The sequence below is a fragment of the Rattus rattus genome, chromosome 3, assembly GCF_011064425.1.
Source record: "Rattus rattus isolate New Zealand chromosome 3, Rrattus_CSIRO_v1, whole genome shotgun sequence".
In the NCBI taxonomy this organism is placed as follows: domain Eukaryota; kingdom Metazoa; phylum Chordata; class Mammalia; order Rodentia; family Muridae; genus Rattus; species Rattus rattus.
This window is the reverse complement of record NC_046156.1, coordinates 39,022,481-39,043,419: the sequence shown is the minus strand read 5'-3', so window position 1 is coordinate 39,043,419 and position 20,939 is coordinate 39,022,481. Positions and strand designations below refer to the sequence as shown.

Below are 20,939 nucleotides of genomic sequence, written 5' to 3'. Positions count from 1 at the left end.
GAGTGCCAGCATCTTCCCTCTCCGTTTGTTGATCTTACTGGAATGGGAGCAAGTTCCTGAGACCACAGCTCTGAGCTACTTCTCCAACCATACCTCCCCTGTTATGATGGACCCTTCTGAAGCATGAGCCAGAGAAAACCTTTCTTCCTTTAAGTTGATTCTCGTCATGTGTTTTGTTAACAGCAATGAGAACAGTAACTACTTGTACCTAAGGTATCTCAAAACTACTTGTTGAATGGAAACAAGAGTTAGTAGATATTTTAAGTCCAAATTTCTCAATATGGCTTATGGAGCACAATATGGAATTTCAGCCTGTTAACTCCTCTGGTTTCTTATCTTGGCACTGTGTACACAACCATCTATTCACCAGCCAGTAGGAATTGATTTCTGGTCTGAAAACATCATTCCCTCTTGCCTGTAAGAACTGGTGTATACCTATATTGCCTGCAACAGCTTTGCCAATTGTATTTTCCCAGAAAAATACATGCTTATCACACAAGCTCTATTTAATAGGTTTTCATGTCTTCAACTGTTTTTTACCCAAATTAGGAACTCTTCTAAAATATGCTTGCTTTTAGGACCCTCCATGTCCTACCAGACGTATCTCCTTAGAGTCTGGTCCTAGTCAATACATCCTTGCAGACGATAAGCTCTGAGGAGCATGAACCACATCTGCTAACTTTGTGGTTATATTTTCCACAAAGTAGACATATGATGAGCATTTGACTGAAATAAGCATTAAAATATATTGAAAAACACAAACAACAAAAGTGGGCAGTACTGGCCAGGTACTGTATTCCTGACACTTCCCATTACAGAGCTAATGATTCTTTTAGGAAATGTCAGTGTTCTGATTCTGCCTAGACCCATACTTTTCCTTTCCCCTATTTTGCTAAGCCATCCTCAGCAACTCTTCTGAATCTTATGCTGTCAGAAAACTAGAAGACCTGTTTTCTTTCTTCGGATATTTTAATTTCAAGTTCCAGTGTTAAAAATCACTCAAAGTTCACACTTGAGTTTTCTAGCCTTCAATAACATATCTGTAGAGTCCTGGCTCATTCTGTCCTTGCTAACTAGTATCCACCCAAGTGCTAAATATGGGCCTTGTTCTCCTGCCTTTCTTCCTTTTGCCTACAAATGGAGCATGCACATTAACATCACTGCATACCTTTCTGCTGGGTCCACCTGCTCTGCATCTTTCAGGAATGAATGTGCTCAATACTTAATGGGCTCTTCAGATCCCATATTACCAGGAAAACGAGAGCATCGCTACATTGAGCCTGATGCTTGCGGTCCCACGTTGTTGAGTTTCACACCTTGACTATAGACACTGGATGACGTCATGCCCATTATGGATGGGTACAGTGCACCTTCAGGAAATAAGCCAGGAGGAAAGTGTAATCATGCAATCAGCCACTCTTCTAGAGCAGCTATCCAGCTGCACACTGACAATAGGCCAGCTGTCTCATCTCTGACTCTGAGAACTCATAGATCACTGAGTCAGTTGACATCACTACTGGTTCTCATTAATCCAGTCATTTGCTGGAAGGTTTTCAGATAAATGCACTCCCTTTCCTCTCTTAGAATCACAGTTAGGACACATTCCCGAGACACTATTGGAGTTTGCCGAGGAATTAGTAACTCCAAAGAAACTAGATCCCACCAACTATGCCCTTCCTGCTATAGTCCCAACTCTCACCCAGCTTCTGAATTCTGACAACACCAAATTCTATTGTCCCAAACCTAGGGATGGTAGGGATGTCCTGTTCATATAACTGCCTCTGACACCACACCATTTCTTATGTAAGTTTTAAGCCCTTCGGTCAGGTGTAAAAACAGTTTTCATTGCTGAAATGTCTATGCTAAACATCTAGACATGGATTCTTTTTCCTAAGTGATTTACTAAATGATATGTCCTGAAGTCTGTAAAATAATCAATCACTAAATGTTTCATAAGAAATAATATTTTAATAACAAGGTTTAAATTCTTGGTCAAAAAAATAACTATAATTTACTGCTGCTGTTGGCTCTTCCTTCTGGAAACCCTGGTGTTCATTTGGCATTCCATCTTTACATTTTATTTTCTCCACATCAAATTATTAAATAAAAGTAATATTAGTTCATATGTTAATGTCATAGAATAACGGTCTTTGAAAATGTCTCACTAAAATTGAAATCTTTTTTTTTTTTTTTGGTTTTTTTTTTTGGAGGTGGGGACCGAACCCCCGGCCTTTCTCTTCCTTGGCAAATTCTCTACCCCTGGGCTAAATCCCCCAACCCTTAAAATTGAAATCTTAAAATGGAAGTCACCAGATAAAGATATGGGGATAATTTAAGGGTAAATTGGAAAGCCCCTACTTAAAAATCCAATGTATTCTATAGAGAAATTAGGAGTTTGGCAAGTAGAAAGTGCTTAAAGGTCAACCAGATGACCAAAAGAATTTCCTAAAGTTTTGAAATTCAACCAAGTACCAAAAGAAGAAGAAAAGCCCTTTTATTTAAAAAAAAAACCCATAAAACAAAACAAAAAATCCCATTTTGGGGGAATTTTAGAATCAGCCCAGGTGTGATTTTCCTCATGCTTTAAATCTTTTCACGTATAAGTTTTTAAGGCTCTCCTCTAAGCAAGCTGGTCTCCTGAAGCAATTTAACAATCTGTAGAGCCTCATCCTTTGAAAGGAAGCTACACGTTTCTATTTCTTTTTCTTTTCTTTTTAGGTTAAAAATATAAAGAACAACTATGGAGATGGATCAGTTAGTAAAATACTTGCCTCTCAAGCATAAAGACCTGAGTTCTCTCCCCAGATGCCAGGTGTGTTGCAGCAAGCTGGTAATGCCAGGGTTGGAAACATGGAGACAGACAAATTTCTGGGGTTCGCTGAGCAGCCTAGCCTGGTTAGCCTGCTTGGTGAGTTCCATGCTGGTGAGAGACATTATCTCTAAAAAAGCTGGACAGTGCCAGAAGAGCAAGACCTGACTTATCCTTTGGTTTCCCTCACTCCTGCATACATATCTATGCATACATGTGCACGCACACGCACACCCACACACACCCACACACAAAGAAAACTACTGCTGACATTAACCCAACAGCCCTATAGCTCACAGGCTCTACTAAAACTATAGGATGTCAAACTTAGCAAAACTGTGTTGGAATTACCATTACTGAAGCAAATCCCTCTCCTTTAGACCATATACAAACACCTCAAAATTATCAACAATGAATTTATCTCAAAGAGCCATATAAAGGAAAAATTATCAAGTCTTTTCAAATAACATCTCAACCAATCTAAGCAAAGAACTATGAGAGCGCTTGAGCGTTGAATGATGTTTTTTACCCTCAAGGGCTTTTAGTCTCACCACTCTCCTTGAACCACTGTCAACACGTTTCTTGGGCTGACTGTGAAATGGTAGCCCTTCTTAACTTCTAACAACAGAAGTCATCACAAACTTAAGAATTGCAGAAGCTAACAGGCCATGAAGACAAAAAGAAAAATCCAGATTCCTGGCACTTTACCTCCCCACCTCCTACTAGGTTATGCTGGACACCTCAGACATAAGGCACCATTCTCAAGGAAGCACTGATTACCTCCCATCTACTTTGTGAGCAAACTCATTTCTGTGCTGGTTATCTGAGTCCACTAATTTCATTTATCTACCAAAACCACTTGAAAATGTTTCTCTTCATTTCAGCATTTGTATTAAAAGTCCAGGTGCGAATTTCTCAGTCATTTATTCTCTGTATCAAATAATGAGACTTTCTATAGCATATAAAACTCCCATTCATTGGGTCCTAGCAAAAGATCATTCCCGGTTTATCTGCTATGTCTCCAATGACTTGGGCCTACCTAGTCCCAGAGTTGCCTATTTCCTGCTTCTCGGGGCTGATATGTAAAGGCATTCTTATAAACTAAACTTAATTCCCCCTCTTACTTTTATTAACTACCATTTGTAAACACTTTTAGTTTTATTTATTTATTATGTCACCCCCTTTTCTGAGGCAGGCTATCCTGTGGATGAAGTCGTACCTCTCACCTACTACTCCAGCATCACATCAAACTGACATCCTCTATGGTAAGAACCAAAGCGTCTGAAACCTCAGTGAAATGCTTCTCTTCTAGAGTTGCCATGGTCATGGTATGTCTTCACAGCAATAGAACAGTGACTAAGAACTACTAAACAAGCCTCCCCCAAGCCCTCCATGATGAACATAACATGACAGCACTTTCTAATTAATGAGAACAAAGCAGCAGACAGTTGTCACCTGCTTGAGTTCATGAGGCTGAGCTAACAGTGGCCTCACTATGGTTTCCCAAGGAAGACATACAGCTTAGGATTCCCAAAGAAATTTATATTCTTGGAAAATCCAAACATTTACTATTAAACAGCATGCCATCCTTTAAAGTGTCATACCTTCAGGGTGTTTATATACACCTTCTCTCCAAACATCTGCAGCAGCTGCTTTTAGGCAACAGGACAATGAATTATCTTTTCCTTTGAGAAATTCTAGATGATTTAGAAGGAACAGACAAATTTCTGGGTATAAAGATCTATAAAAAAAAGTTGTAAGGTTATGAATGAAGCCATGTGGGTCCTTCTTTTTGCCTATATGCATCTGTACACACAAGCACAGAACTAGACACACACACACACACACACACACACACACACACACACACACACACACACACAGAGGAAAAGCTGATTTTCATCTTCTTGGAAGAAGGTAGAGTAAACTCCAAAGATGATAGTCAGTGAAAAAGATGGGGAGGAGGGAAAACAAGGAAGGAAGACGGGGCAGCAAGGGGAGGGGGGGTGTAACAGTCTTGCCTCAGGTGGCCCCTTCAAAAGGTGATGGCAGTCCCACCCACAAAGCCACAGGCCTTGGAGGATGGGGGCAGGAAGAGTGGCCTCTTCAAGTGATTAGAATCAAGGGCTTTGGTTTTGGGACCTGGCTCTACTCTTGTGCTATCCTATGCTACCACTGAAGAGAGGAGCTAGCTCTGTTCTGCTAGTCAATGTGTGCTCCATAGGCTAGATCCTTCTTGAAAATGAATTCTAAATGTCATCCACGAATTTCAATGATTCAGAGTCTAACTCTCCTACTTCCAGATATGCACTCCATAAAAAAAGAAAAGAGAGAGAGAAAGAGAGAGGCCAGTGTGCAGAAGAGACACCTCCTTCTCCATGCCCATTATTGCGTTATTGTAGCACTGTTCTCGAGATCTAAATTAGATAGTCAGCTTTAGTTTCTATGAATGAATGAATAAAGTAAATGTGTCATATATACAAAATGGATTGTCTCTCATTCAGCCAGGAAAAACATGGAAAAATGTTATTTGCAAAATAAATGGATAGAACTGAAGAACATTGTGTTAAGTGAAACAAGCCAGACACAGAAAGATAAGAACAACTTCTCTCTCTCTCTCTCTCTCTCTCTCTCTCTCTCTCTCTCTCTCTCTCTCTCTCTCTCGGAAACCAAAACCAAAAAATAAAAAAAAAACAAAACAAATATGTCAACCTAAATATAAACTAGAGATTACTAGGGGCTGGAAAAGGTGAAAGGTCAGGAAGAGAGATAGTGGATGAAGAATAACTAAGATATGATCTATACTTGCTGTAGACATGCTTGGATATACACCAAACCCCAGTAATGTGTAAAATTATTATATTCATTGAAATTAAAAGTATATGAAAAAGAACACCAGGAAAGTAAGTGATCTCAAAATAATTTAATTATTGTTATATATTTCTTGGTCTCCCAACTCAAGTAGCTTCCAGAAATGCAGCATTCACCTGCATCCAAGTGACATGCTTCCTCCAAAAAAATTTTTGCCCTAAAAGTTCCATAATCTCCCCCCAAACCATGCTGTTATCTGTAGATTAAGTATTCAGTATGTGGTGACATTTCTCATTCAAGCCATCACAGTAACCGACTACTCCTGTTTGCTCTGGGATAAGGGAATGCTTAGTGATATGGTAAAGTTAGAACTGTCTTGGACAAAACAGAACATCTGGTCAACATTAATGCCACTTCTATTTAATAGCTCACTTGGGCCCTTCTGTATATACTGAACACTTCTCGCACTCAATAATATTGCAGAAGAAGACCAGGGAACCCATTGGTTATAGTCAGAAATAACCCAACTTATCAAATAAGGAGAAATGGAGGAGAGGTGCCAGGGCGCCCCTCGGAAGGAACATTTATTACTTGTGTACTCCCACACACAGAGGAGAATGCTGTCTTGGGGACTGATTGATGCAGCGACATTTCCTTAGCTTGGATATACGACCACAGTACACAGCTGCAACCTTCTCCTCTAAAAGGAAAATACGATAATAAATTACAGAAAAGTTGAGAGTATATATCATTCCAAGGCACCAATTGAAATATACCTGCTTTGTGTACAGTGAACACCGCAAAGGCAAATTAAATAAATGTCAGAAACAACCGTACACGTGTTTATTCCTTCAGCAAGATAAACACCAGGGGCCTGCCTCATGCAAGAGTCTTGAGGATCTTCGGGAAACACGGAGATGTGATGGACTCAATTCATGTCTGATAGGCATCCAACCTGAATCCTTTACGGCGTTCTTAATGTCTGTTTTCCAATTTGGGGCTATGCTAAGCTATGTAGACTCGTTCACCAGGGCATAGAAATCCTTAGTACCTCAATCACCTCATTTTCCATGGCTCCCTCAAGAAGAAACTATAGTTGAAGAAAATTTTAATGTGTTCAGCTTTTAGTTTTCTTTCCTGAGAGCCAGTGTAACTTAAGTATCGGATGATAAAGACATATATTAAGGACAAATGGAGGTAGAAGCCCCAACAGGATGAAAATTATTGTTTGGGCCATTACCCAATGCTTCATGTATTGAAATCAGTACTGAGATCATTTTTCCTCCTAATTCATTATCATTACCTTAGTGCTAAGCCTTATGGCTTCGTGCTGCACCTGGAGTCTTAAGACAGAGTGATGTGGGAGACCTAGCCCCACTGATGAGGAGAGCATGGCCTGTCTGCTGCCTGCCATCAGAGGAACTCAGAGGCCACTCTATTGTTTTAGCTGATGACACCTGACATGAGAGATGACTACTTCAATTGGCAGAGGGGTTGCAGGAAAGAGAGAAGCCTGTTTAAGCTGGGGCCTGTCTGCTCCAGTAAATCTCTGGTTTTATCAGCCAGGTGCAACTGGTTCATTTCGATGAGAGCAGTGACAGTCCATCTCTTTAGAGCCCCTTGTCAGAGAAGCCTTCGGGTGCCTCAGCACGCCAGGTTTGATATGAGTCAAACCTGGTGTGAACAAGGATTAACCTATAAGATGATGTGAGATTCTCTTTAGGTTGATTCCAAGAAGAGACAGGAGAAACTCTAAACTCGATTAAACAAGGTAAACTTCCCTGGGTTGCCCTATGACATACCTCTCATTTGCATTCCCCCAGCAGTTTGAATAAACATCACCATTGACCTGGGCGGCTCTAGCTGAGAGAGCCCGGAGCACTTGGTGCAAGGAGGAATAATTTCAATGCTGTCCTGGCAAAACTGGACAGCCTGTCAGAGACACACAGACGGCTTTTGAAATCTGCATGTCTGTGTGAAGGTATGAAATATTCATACCTGAGATTAAAATATTTTATTGAATTAATATTGATCTACTATTAATTTTTAAACAGATTCATATTTCATGAGGCCCTCACAATGAACCCACCAATTGGGCCTTCGTGAGTGAAACCAATTACACAAACTGTTAAAGAAGCAATCTGGAAAGCAAGCCCCAACGCCTGAGGAGAGACAAAAAGAATGTAAAGAAATAGCTACATGATGAAATCAACAATTTGTATACAATGACTGAGTAAAGACTGCATCACCCTGGTCACTTTCCCACAGGTTTTTCTCTTTGGTGTATACCAATGGAGCATCCTTTGGCCATTTATCTATCTACATACATACATACATACATACATACATACACACACACACACACACACAGACAGATAGATAGATAGACACAGATATATGTGTGTATATATATATAATTTTTAAAAATTTATTTATAAAACTATCCCTGTTCTATGTTTGGCCTCAAAACCTCACTTTGGTGACAGGTCGGTCCTCTTCCAACTGCAATTAAACTTTTCTTTCCAAGAGACAACTGTAATAGTAGTGGCTACAGTACACTGAAGCTTCCTTTAAGAGTGCCTTCCCTCGCCCCCAAGCCCCAGCATTGAGCCACCTTTCAGTGGAGTGGTGGCAGCAGAAAACAAAAGGCATTGATTGCAGCATTTAATTAGCATCTTCAGACACAAAGAAATAGCCAGGACTAGGAAGGCCTGGGCCCCAGTGCTTTTGAACAAGTCCTTTTACAATCTGAGCCTAGAGAATTAACTCCCACTCTGTCTTCTGTGTGCTTCCCACAATCACACCTGCGTTTGATTTTGTTTGTTTGTTTGTTTGTTTGTTTTGCTTGTTTTTATTTTTGCCTTGAAAACCCCACGACCTTCCTGTCATTGAGTTCTCTCTGGGTAGGAAAGCACATTCTTGTTTCCGCAAGGCATTTTTGCCTCCTAGGCAACAAACCCAGCTCGTTTTTACACAGTCCTCCCTGCTTCTGCCTCTGCTTCTTTCTCTTTCTTTTTTAACTTTTCACACAAAACAGCAGAACAAAACTTCCAAACCGTGGAAGGACAAATGAAGATTATTCTTGACTTTCTGATAAAGGGTTTCACTGTGAACGAGGAGATTTTAAAAGGCCTGGGAGATCTGTACAAGATGCTAGACTGGCTTAGACTGGCCACATGGGGCTAAGATGATGCCCAGGGTCTCCTAATTAGATAAAGCCATTGTTTAGATTCAGACAATACCTGTTTACAGTTCAATAAACAACTTGTCACAGTTGCTTGCTCAAAGCAGACCTAGATGTCAATGCAAACAGTTAGTACAGAGGTACTGAAATAAATTGGTCTCCTGAGTAAATAAATTGAGCAGCATTGTGAAACAGCCTCATCAGTACTGAGGAAGATAATCATTTATAAAGGTTTAAAATGGCGTTTCATAAATATTGACATTTAGAGAAATGTCTTTCCCCCACCTAATGACTACCCTCCCTTTTCCTATTTCCAACAGCCACTAAAGAAGAAGAAGAAAATTGAAAAAGAGGATAAAGTATTTCTGGAGTCATCCCATTGAAGTTTTGCAATGCTTTGTATCTAATATTTAATAAACTTTCCCAAAGGATGCGTTCTATGGAATATAAATTATGGAGGGGTATGACAGTTGCCTTCGAGGATTTTTCCATTCTGTCTTTGTAGAATGGATGCACACACAAAGAAAATAAATTGCAAAGGTCATGCAGCAAAATGCCCAGGTTTGGTGTTTGTTTCTCCTTGATACCTGATGAACCAATTCAAGAACAGACCAGAGGTGTGTGGTCTGTTTCTAGGGAGATGAATCTAGGGTGACAGTAGGAAGAAATGAGCTGATGCTGTTTGGCGCCCTCTTTCCTGGGACTATGGCTCACACAGAGTCGTATCCTTCCCCAATGACCTTTGGGGCGAGGGGAGTGTCTGCCCTGGGAGATGTAGCTGAATAACAATTATCAGGGTTTTAGGATGAACTGTTATGGGTACAAGTGGGGGAACAAGGGTTCTTATCAGAGACTCTGCTGTGTACGTAAACACCAGGAAGCATGGAGAAAAGCTAGAGTTGGTAAGATATTACAGATGGAAACATTAGCATCTGTTTCCTGCCATCACTAACTTTTGTGATATACAATACACCCTTGCTCAATAGGTCCAAGGAGAAGACTCATCCCAAGACCCAGGACCAATGGAATGTTTATTACTTAGGAAAAGGACCCTTGGGAGCTAAAGTATGTCTTTTCTAAATATCAAAAATGTGTCCCCCATTTTTTCTTTATACTTCACTCCACAGACTCTAAATGAAGAGTCCTTGCCTCCCCCAACAGTAGAAGGGATTTCCGCTATTACATTCAACCCTCCTCACGTCTGCTGTATAGTCACTTACGTGGCACTGACTTCCTAAGAACGCCACCTCCTAACTCATTATTAAAAGCTTACTGAACTCTGCCACGGCGAGTAACATTTATATCCCTTTAGCATGAAATTTTAAAACTCGAACCTGGAGTTTATTTCCACCGAAGCCTCCTTTGTGAAACAAGAAAAATAAAATTGGCAAGCAGCGAGTCCTATTATAAACCCCAATGATCCCCTCTCCAGATGAATATTTAACGTCCGCTCTGGCAACTCCGGCTGCCAGCATCCCAGCGCGCAGCAGCCTCGCCTGCATTCTCAACTGGAGCGCCCAAGTGGACCGTGAGGTCTCTCTCACTGGTGTTTATGTTGTGGTCACAGGCCTGAGAGCACATAATGCCAGGATTACTGCTGACCTGCCCTCTGTGGAAAGCTGAGCTCAGTGGTGTCTCTATAATATGTTAGGTTTCCAGGCTACTCTAGACAAAATTGGTAGTGGATATAGTTTTTCACCTCTATTCCCAGCTTCCCTGCGCTGGGGCAAAGTCTCATTTACTCCATAGTCCTCCAAAGGGCTTAGCGCTAACGGCTGCTTCCTGTCTGCTTTCTTGGGAAGGCTTTGCTACAGAGGGAGGAAAAGGAAGGGATGGGGATGTGGAAGGGGAGCCATGCCTTTGCTAGCCCCATCTCTTCCAGGCTGAGGAACCTTGCTCAAGCCATGCCATCTCTTCAGCTCACATCCCTCCTGTGATAAGTAGAGACAATACAATTATTTCCTTTCCCAGGGGAGTGTACTTGTAACAATTTCAAAATAAAACATGTTGGCATATAAAGAGACACTCGGCCGTCACTTCCATAAGTAATTATTTATTTTCTCCACAGTTAATTGGACACGGACTGTATTTGATACATAGTGCAGTGACATGTTGAGGTCCCCATCCTTACCGAGACAGTTAGATGAAGAGTGCCTTGAGATGGATTACTAGTAACCACACTGAATTAGAGCCATTGCAGAGGCTTTCATCAGATGGTATAAACGCAGACATGGAAACTGTTGTTTTGGAGGGAAGCCTTTAAAACATAATGAGAAGGGAATTAAGCCATAGCACTTCGCAACTGGAAGTAGATATTTTTAACCTGGCATCGGAATCAGAAGCTAAAGGAACTCAAAATCTAAAACTTCAATTTTAAGTTTCAACCAGTGAAAACTGAAGAGGGCAAGTCCTCCCTGTTCCTCCATGGGTCTTCCAAACTCCATGGAGATACTGATCTCAGTCAAAGCAGGCTCTCCATGCTTCTTCCCCCATGAAATCACAGCTCGGTCATACCTTAGGTCATTTTACTCCATGCTCCTCCAAAGGGCTCTCTCAAGCCCCAGATTTTAGATCTTGACTTAAGTCTACTAACTGAAAGGTTCTGTTCTAGCTGGTAGACGTCATTCTGATGTCAACGTCTGGGAAATCCTTCAGTGAAGGCAATTGAACAGCCCCTGCCTTGACGTACCCTAATATGCCCACAGTCGTCAAACCTTTGACATTTATAAACACCACTGAATGAGCTTCCTAGGGCCTGTGAGCTTAACTACCCAGCACTCATGCTGATGAACGACACATCCAAGTCTCTAGCCTGACCAAAACCATTCCATGAACCAAAGACACACCCAAGACCATCTGCTCTCTCCCCTTCTTTGTGGCCTCTGAAGGAGACATAGAAGATCTGGACAGAAACTATCAAGACAGAGTCCATGGTTTTCCTCCTTCCTCTTCATGGCTAAGTTTGAGGCATCATGAATCATCCCTTGAGTTTTAGATTTTAACAGTTTGAAAGTCCATCTCCCTAAGTACCATGGTTAAATACTTTGCCTATATACATTTTAATGACAACATTTACTCCTCTTATTCAGGTCAGAAAACAAACAAAAATGAAAGCCATTTTAATCCTCTCCCATCTCGGGGCAGGAGAGATGGCTCAGTGGTTAAGAGCATAAACTGCTCTTCCTAGAGGTCCTGAGTTCAATTCTCAGCAACTACATGGTGGCTCACAGCCATCGTAATGGGACCCCATGCCCTCTTCTGGTGTGTCCTAAGAGAGCAATAGTGTACTCACATAAAATAAATAAATCTTAAAAAATAAAAATAAAAAAATATAGAAAGAAAACCACTTCTTAAAAAAAATGCTCTCCCCATCTTAACTCCCTCCGTCTCTCAGACCCGTTCACTAAGGCCAAGCCTTGTCATTTCTGGTTCTTCTTCCCACCTCTCCTTTCCCCTTTGATAACTGAGTCGTTAGCATCACCTTTTGTCCAAACTTGCAAGTAACCCCCTAACTGTCTCTCGGCCTCTAATCTCACTTCCTCTAATTCATTCTCCTAGTGGCACCAAAGTGACAATGATCTTTAAAAGCTGGGAAAGCTCAAGTAACTCTCCCTCTTAAAAACCCTTCAAGTGCTTTCTATAGTTTACTGGAAAGAAAGGAGCAAAAGTCTTCAAGTGGCAAGGAAGATTCTGCATTATGTGGCCTAGCAGTTGTCCTGACCTTAAAATTCTTACAGATCCTTGGCTCTTCCTTAATGTTTCCTAACTCCCCGCGTCTACTCTTAGATTCCTTGTCCCCATTCCCCATCTGCCTGTCCTAATAAATGTCTCCTCACTTACCAAGAAGACTCATTCCCAGCACTGTCTTTCTCTATAGATTTTGTATCCTAACAGACTCCTGGAACTACCGATGCTGTCCTTGATGTCCCTTCTTCATGTACTTTTCAGAAATCTCAAACACGTGCTTCCTTTCTTCTGGGAAGAAATTCCCCAAAGACAAAGTCTGAAACAATTTAATTCATGAACCCAGAACATCACACAGTATGGGCATACATCTGGCATTCAATCAATGCTGAATGAATTGAGTAAATTATGCAAGCTATTTTATCGAATGATAAAACAGAATTATATGTATTAGTGATACACAGGATAGTTTCTGGACTAGAACAAGCACTCAGTAAGTCTTCCTTAAATGAATGAATAGATAAAATTTATCCTTTTTCAGAAAACTGAAGATCTAGTCACTATTCTTTAGGTCCTTTACCACTGCATATTTTTTTCTCTAATATAACAATATCATAGCAGGATAAGGCAGTACGTATTATCATTCTATCAAATGCTGGTACAGGTATGAAGCACCTTACTGGTTAATTGTTTTGCATCTGAGAATTCATTGAGGGTTTAGTTCTCTGTATAAACTGAAATACACCTGGATGGACACAGAACTAACAACGGTTTTATTTTTCCACTTCCGAACCTCAGAGAAACCAAGGCAAGAGAAAGAATTCTACTCACCTTAAGAGAGAACACCATCTAAAACCTATAATTAAAATGTTTATATCACTGAGATATACATAATACTGAGTTCAATATGAAAGTACAAAATGAACACAGTCTCTAGAAGGAAGATGAACTGTCAATATTTTTTCACTGCTGTCAGAATTCCTCTGAGATTTCTATTAGACAATGATAACCTTTGGCTTGTCACACTCTATGAGAATCCTTTTAAAATGCAAATCCTTCAAGGAAGAAGTTGGTATCTGGCCTATATTCATGATCAATAACGGCCAGGGTGGAGGTTTATGGCTGCCTTTTGGTTAGTATATGTTATCATATATTACCATATGTTAAATGTATAGCCTGTTGTTGCAGCTCAGAGGGAAACCCATCCAGAGCCTCATCATCATAGAGTTAAAGGGGACAATTTGTTTATGGTCACCTAGTCTAACCACTACACTACATTTAAGAGATCCATGTTAATGTACATTTATACATTCACCCAATATCTACTGCATACTGTTTGTCAAACATTCCTCTTAGAACTTAAGACATATAAGTGAAAGTTAAACACCCAAGCCTCACTCATTGTAATAATGGGTAGCTTTAATCTTTCAGGAGGCCAAAATAGAAGGATCTCTGTGAGTTTGAGACCAGCCATGTCTATATAGAGAGTTCCACGTGGGCCAGGGCTACTTACTAAGATCCTATCTCATGTGTGTGTGTGTGTGTGTGTGTGTGTGTGTGTGTGTGTGTGTGTGTGTGTGTGTGTGTGTGTGTGTGTGGTGTGTGTGTGTGTGTGTGTGTGTGTGTGTGTGTGTGTGTGTGTGTGTGTGTGTAGTATGTATGTGTGTGTATGTGTGTGTGTGTGTATGTGGTGTGTGTGTGTGTGTGCGTGTGTGGTGTGTGTGTGTGTGTGTGTGTGTGTGTGTGTGTGTGTGCGCGTGTGTGTGAACAAACCCAAGTCTTCACATAGCTTAAAAGATATTAGGGAGAGACGAGCTCTTAGCAACACATAAGAAAATGTATTTTCTGCTTGTTTGCTTGGATGTGTCAAATGTTTGGCCAGCAGTACAAATAAAAGCATAAGCAGAAAGAAAGATAAAAACATGTCCATGGAGGCTAGTGGCTTGGGGATTGAGGTTTAGAGGTTTAAATGGAAGCAATTTGAATATCCCTGACTAGAGAAGTCTTCAGTGAGGAGGTCCGACCTGAAAGAAGGCTTGAAAGAGGAGCAGTACTAAGGTATGAAGCTATCTGAGTAAGGGCAGTATCCTAGGCAAAGTGAGATGCGAGTGAGAAGATCAAGAATTTGATTCCTTACAAGAAAAAGAGCAATGAGAGCATACATTTAGTTCCATGTGAGAAAAGAAAAGAGTAAGTAAGAATTGGGCTTCAGGAGGTTGCTGGGAGGCCAGGTCATCAAGCACTTGGCCTTCTGAAGACACGGTGTCACTATGAATAAAATGGAAAACTAATGGATGGTTTGGAGCACAAGAAGGAAATGTTCTCATTTATTCTTAGAGAAGAGACGATGTTGAGAATCCCCTGATGGGAGAAGGACAGAAGCAGGTAAACCTGGCAGTTACTAGCCAGGATAAGAGGTAATAGAGGTACAGGCCTGTGCAGCAGTGTCCGAGTCAGCACAATATAGCCAGACACGGGTTGGACTTTATTTATGGAGCCAAGATAATTTGCTAATGTATTTATTATGCAGACTAAGAACAACAAAGGCAATAACCAAAGGTTTGTCAAGCATGAACAACTATGGCATGATATTTTCAATGATTAGGAGTGCTGAGGCAAGAGCAAATTTGGGAGGATGGAGATAACCAGAAGCCCTGCTGGGGGCATGTGAAATGTGCCACTCTAAGCCATCAAAAAGAAGGGAATTACCCAGACAGTTGGCTATGCAGAGGAGAAATAGTTACTCAGGAAAGCTATGCATTATGTCAGGTTATACAGTCAGCTTCAATCTGGGACATTCATCTAAAGAGTATTCAATTTACACCCGTCCCCAAAGCTGAAAACTTTAAGGAAGTCACTTACTTGGTCTAGCCATTTTGCCTGCAGCAGGCCTTATTGAACAACTGTGTGCCCAGGCTTGCCAAGAGAAAAAAAGAGTGGGGTCAATCATAGTCAATGACTTGATGGAGACCTAGGTATCTAAGTTGTACACACCCCCTTTCCTAAATAACAAATTAGTCACCAGGGTAATAAATAAACCATGAAAGGCTGAGTACTGCCTATTCTTCCAGAGGTCCAGTTCTCAGCATCCTTGGGGTGGCTCACAACCATCTATAACTACAGTTCCAGGGCATCTGATTCCATCTTCTAACCACTGCAGGCACCAGGCATGCATATGGTGTGTAGATGTATAACTAGCCAAAAAGTCCACACACATAAAGTTAACAAAGAAAGAGATGATGATCACAAGTGACTTCAACTTTTCAGGCTTTTAGCCCATTAAAACCCATCAATGGCAAACCTGTAAATTGGAGGGATTCATATCAGGTACCAGCCACTTACAAGAAAAGGTAATACAGGGATCTGAAAAGGGTATGATGTCCTTGATAGCTCAATGCAGAGAATTAAGAAAAGTGATTTGAGAAGAGTTGTCTACAAGAAAATCATAAGACAAAATTGGTGTGACAGTCACTGCCCTGCCGTCTCTCAACACCAAATCAACCCATCTGTACTGTGTTGCTTTGCACTGCTTTCTCAGTATTCCCTAGCCAGATAGATTCCTGTTAGCTTCTGTCAATGAAAGAGACTGGTGTGAAATTGGAAGGCAAGGAGGAGGGAAGACGCACTCTTTTTCTATTTACAGTTCTTGTAAGTTTCTTTCTAGCAGCAGAGAACAGTTATAACGCCAGTGATGCGCAGCCTCCAGTAGGCTGTGTGACTTCAGGGACAGAGGATGAGCAAAAATGTGCACCTTCCACAGACCACAGTCTCACAACACTTTTCCTTCAGAGGTCTGAATACCAGTCGAATGGCAGCTTCCTTTGAGGTCACCCAACAACCACACAAAAGGTACTACTCAAGTATCAAAGTAGTGACCACAAAGGTCAATCCCCTGATCTCAGGGAGAACAGATCCATGGATTACTTCAGCCCCAATTTCAGCTGCATTCAACAGGTACAGTATGTGCCTGGGAGTTCTCTCTCAGATCTTCAACCTTCCAGTCCAACTCTGTGATAGTTCTTGTAGATATCACAGACTCTTCTCTCTACAAGGTGGATGTAATTCATCTCTCATTGAGTGTGTCTGACTTGGAGATTTGTTTTTGATGTGTGGAATATGATAAGTATGACAAGATCATCAAAAATATCACAGAATCCTTCTGCTCACTCTTTTAGGTCACACTCTGAGAATGCCAACTGCTATGTTATGAGGACACTCAGACAGTCCTGTGGAGATGCCTGTGTGGCAAGGAACTGAGATCCTTGGCCAACAGCTGGCAAGAAGCTAAGACCTTCCAACTATGATGTCCAATTATGTGAGTGGGCCACCTAAAAGCAGCTTCTCCTCTCTCGGACAAGCATTAAAATGATTCTAACCATGTTTAGTAGACGGAATGCAACCTCATGAGAAAGATTCATGGACCTGAGGGACAACAAGATAATATGTAACATGCCTGTTGGGTCAAGTCCCTACATTTTGAAATAACTGGGGTCTACCAAAACAGAAAATAGACCAAATGGCCAACTCCTTCCTTAGAACTGTCTATTATAGCTGTTGCTGGACTTTGGTTGATAGAGTGCAAGGAATCTAAGGCCCTGAAGATAGGATTCAGCACTGGACATACCTTTGTTAATGCCAACAGAGCCAGTGGAAGATGAATAGTCATATTCATATAAAATAATAAATCGGGTGTGGTGGCATACATCTACAGCCCCAGAACGAGGCAGGTAATGCAAATACAATCTGTAGTTCAGCTTTTCTTGATAGTGTTGTGATAACTTAATCATTACCTACAGATATAATCATATCTATAGATATGGATTATCTATTGAATGAAAGCCTTTGTGTGACATGATTATTATTGCTTGATAACTCAATATTATCACCATAATTAGAACAATAAGTAGTAAGCCCAGGAATCAGGGATCAGCTTCTTCTAAGATCAAGTCATCAAGCATTACTAGGTGTCATTGATGGCTACAAAAGAAACTCTTATTTCTTGGAGTCACAAGCAGATTTGACTGAACAGCAAACCCAAACTATAGCTATATGAATTATAGCAGTATTATATAAGATCAACTTAGAGGAGCCAAGCTTTAGTGGAAAAGTTCAGATGTTACTCAGAGATAGTAGATACCTGACACTTTGAAAGAATGGATTTGTTGGGCTTGGACAAGAATGAGTATTTACCATCTAATATCCCTAAGCCTTACTTACCAGCACATGCAACCCCTACATTCTGAGGATAGTGGCTTTCCCTTGCATGAGTACCTGATAGTAACTTCATGAAAATGTGCCAACTTTTAAAAAGATGCTTGCTACCTGTCCCAAACAGAAACTATCTTAAGACCTGTTACCAGCACCCCATTTCAACATGCTCAACAGGCCAAACTCACATTGCCTCTGGAGAAAGAAAGCTCAGATGCCTAAAGAATAGCAAAGCTTTGAAAATATACACTAGCACAAGGTTGAAGAATAGATTCGAGGATAGACTCTAAGGATCTCAGACCCTGAATTATTATAAACAATATTAGATGGAAATAAATGCATTATTGTGGTTTATCTTACCAGAGAATGAAGTAACTGTAAGGGACTCCAAACCATTAATGGTTTTCTGAAATATGGACTCGAAATTAACCTGGTTGAATCAGGGTGAGAGGGCCAAGTTTCCTTGGCATAAACCTGAAGAAAGGAACAATTGCTGCACAGAAACAGAATGTTGAAGAAATCTTAACTCTCTGCAGAGAGATTACAGCAAGTGAAGAATAACCTCCTAGAAAAGCTCGGAGTTTGATGACAATTCTTTGTAACCCAAGGAGGATAACTGAAATTTGTTTCCTAATTTTAAAAAGGATGATTTATTTCTGAAATATTCAGGGCCAAATAGGATTTAATTACTATAGTCAAAGCATAATTTCCACAGTCAATCAGGATTCAAGATTGACCCGAACTTGATCTTAAGTCATGAATAATTGATCATAACATTTTGATAGCATAAATCAGCACACCAAATAATCGTATGTATACACATATAATTATTTATTATTATTATATATTAGGTGCCGTAGTTAACAGACTTGGTTCAAAGAATGATAAAGTACCATGTTTACCTGAGTTTCCCCTAAGGAAGTTCACAACAAGTTCTTCCCTTTGCATAAGATTCATCTGTCATAATCATTTTCTAGAATATTCCTCAAGAATTCCAGAGGGTAGGTCCAACTTAATCCTCCTTTTTCAGCTTATGTAAAATGCAGAAGGACCATGAGTTTGTATAAAGCTATTCAGGTGATAGCTTCAGTTGTAGCCACTGCTGCAGGTTTACCGTCTATAGTGAGGTACTATTGTTTCACCGTTACTCTGACAAATACCTTCGTTCTATCTCTAAATTACAATCTCAGCACAAGTTGTTTGTTGTCACCATTCAGGAACACTGGAATATCTTCATAGACAATGATAACTCTTCTATTGTCTGGCATAATCTCATCTAAAGAGATTCTGATCATTGTGACATTTCACAAAACATTCCGATGTCAGCTACACTGGCGAAATCATGCCTAATGGGCCTTATGAGTAATACCTGGCACAGACTTTACATACTGTAAAATAATATGCCAGCCAGAAAGTGAGAAAAAATGGTCACAATTTTTCAGAGACTGTCTTTTATGTATCCTTAAAAGAGATGATTGTAGGTCATTCCAGTAATTCAAACTCCTGTACTATCAAAACCTTAGTCTATTCAAAGTACTTTAAGAAGCACTTTATATTGAGTAATAGATATTCATTTCTCATGGTTTCAGAGGTTAGAAAGTTCAAGCCCAGGCTACAAGTTGACTTGGTGTCTTAATAACTATTATTTTGGATTTAATTCCAATGTGAATTTGATAGGGGAGATAAATATTCAAAGCCCAGCAAAACTGGAGTATCACACTGCTTCATAACTTTGGTATCTTCTGTATACAGAGAATGTAACTAAATCCTTCCTAATCTCAGACATTGGTTTATATATGATAGCTCAATGGCCTAGGCTGAATCCAGTTTGCCCTCACAATGCACTGCATAAGGTGACTTAAAACATAGTAAGTTGTGAGGATGACGATTGTTTCTTCTCAATGAGCCACAATGCACGGTCCTTCTGCAATCACTACTCCTCTTAGTCGGGCACACTAACTAGTGGTAATTGTTCAATTGCATATTATACAACAAGGTCCTGTAGTTCTGCAGGCAGACGAGGCAAAGGAAAGAGAAAGTGCAGAATCGTCTATTCCAGGCACAGTAGCTTCCTGCTACTCCACACCAAGTCTTCTCCTTCCTAAGATCTCTTCACACCAAGTCTTCTCCTTCCTAAGATCTCTTCACACAAAGTCCTTCCTAAGATCTTCCACATTTGTTTTACCCTTGACCTCAGTTATCCTCTCCCCAGATAACCAAGGGCCCTGCAATCCTTTTCTTGTGAGTCTGGATTTGAACTCATTTTCTCATGGAAGCCTTCGCTGGTCACCCTGTTTCTTGTTTTGTTTGTTTTCCTTAGCCCACGCTGCTGTTTAGCATAGTATGTGTCTTGCATTTTCCTTTCCATTGTACATCTCCCTCACTGAACTATAAACACCACTAGGGGAGGAGTATGTTCCTCATTACTGTATCCCCATCCCTTAGAATTGAATCTGGTACACAGCCAGATTCCTAATAAATGCCCATTTTATAAATAAACAGATATGCAATCATGCCTTTAAAAAAACATGAAAATAAAAATATCAGAGACATGTAACACAGCTTTCAAGCTTTTTCTCTTTCTTCCTAGGCCCAGGCAACATCTTACCTAGATCTTGAATAGATTCTATTTTATTATTTTATTCCAAAAATACCCAGCTGTTTGGGGAGGATGGGGAGAGACAGACAGCTCTGATAAATTATAAATGTCCTAGGAAATTTCAAGAATTCTATTCCCTGAGTTCTTCATAATACATTATACTTTGACATTTATAAAAATGAAAAACAAATAGAAATTAATCTCATCTTTAAAATATGAACCCTATAAATGTTATTGAACTATATTTTTATCACATTTTCAAACTATGTATAATACTTAGCTTTGAAATCCATTATTCCTTCACAACTTAGGATTTTTGAATTAATAGATGTTTACTTTTTATAATCATTAATATTTCTGCTGCCAATACATTTGCTAATCCTGTACTACTCTTTTTTTTGTTTCTAGCCCGTGCTATAAAACCAGTGTTAATACCCAATTTTTAACTTTCTTCCAAAAGCTGGTTTCTTAAAGTGGACCAGGAAATGAAAGCACGCTGCTGGGATTGTAAGATTAGGAAAGTTGGAGCTCATAAGCAATGCAAATGGCTAAAATCTACAGGATTTCAATAAGCATAGATGCTGGATCTAAAAATCATACTATGCTCCTGTTAATAGGTCTTAGTGGACAGATCCAAGAAGAGA

The 20,939-nt window shown here is 40.2% G+C and overlaps 1 protein-coding gene and 1 long non-coding RNA gene across 6 annotated transcripts in view; both read right to left on the bottom strand.

Annotated features, from left to right (window-relative positions):
* The window catches only part of LOC116896315, a 153,742-nt gene that overhangs the window by 78,826 nt on the left and 53,977 nt on the right, over positions 1-20,939 (bottom strand). The gene's annotated exons all lie outside the window — the stretch shown is intronic.
* Positions 2,772-4,763, bottom strand: LOC116896316. Its single transcript, XR_004387331.1, has 2 exons — positions 4,414-4,763; positions 2,772-2,939 (listed from the first exon to the last, which is right to left on the bottom strand). It is a non-coding gene; the product is annotated as an uncharacterized LOC116896316 (long non-coding RNA).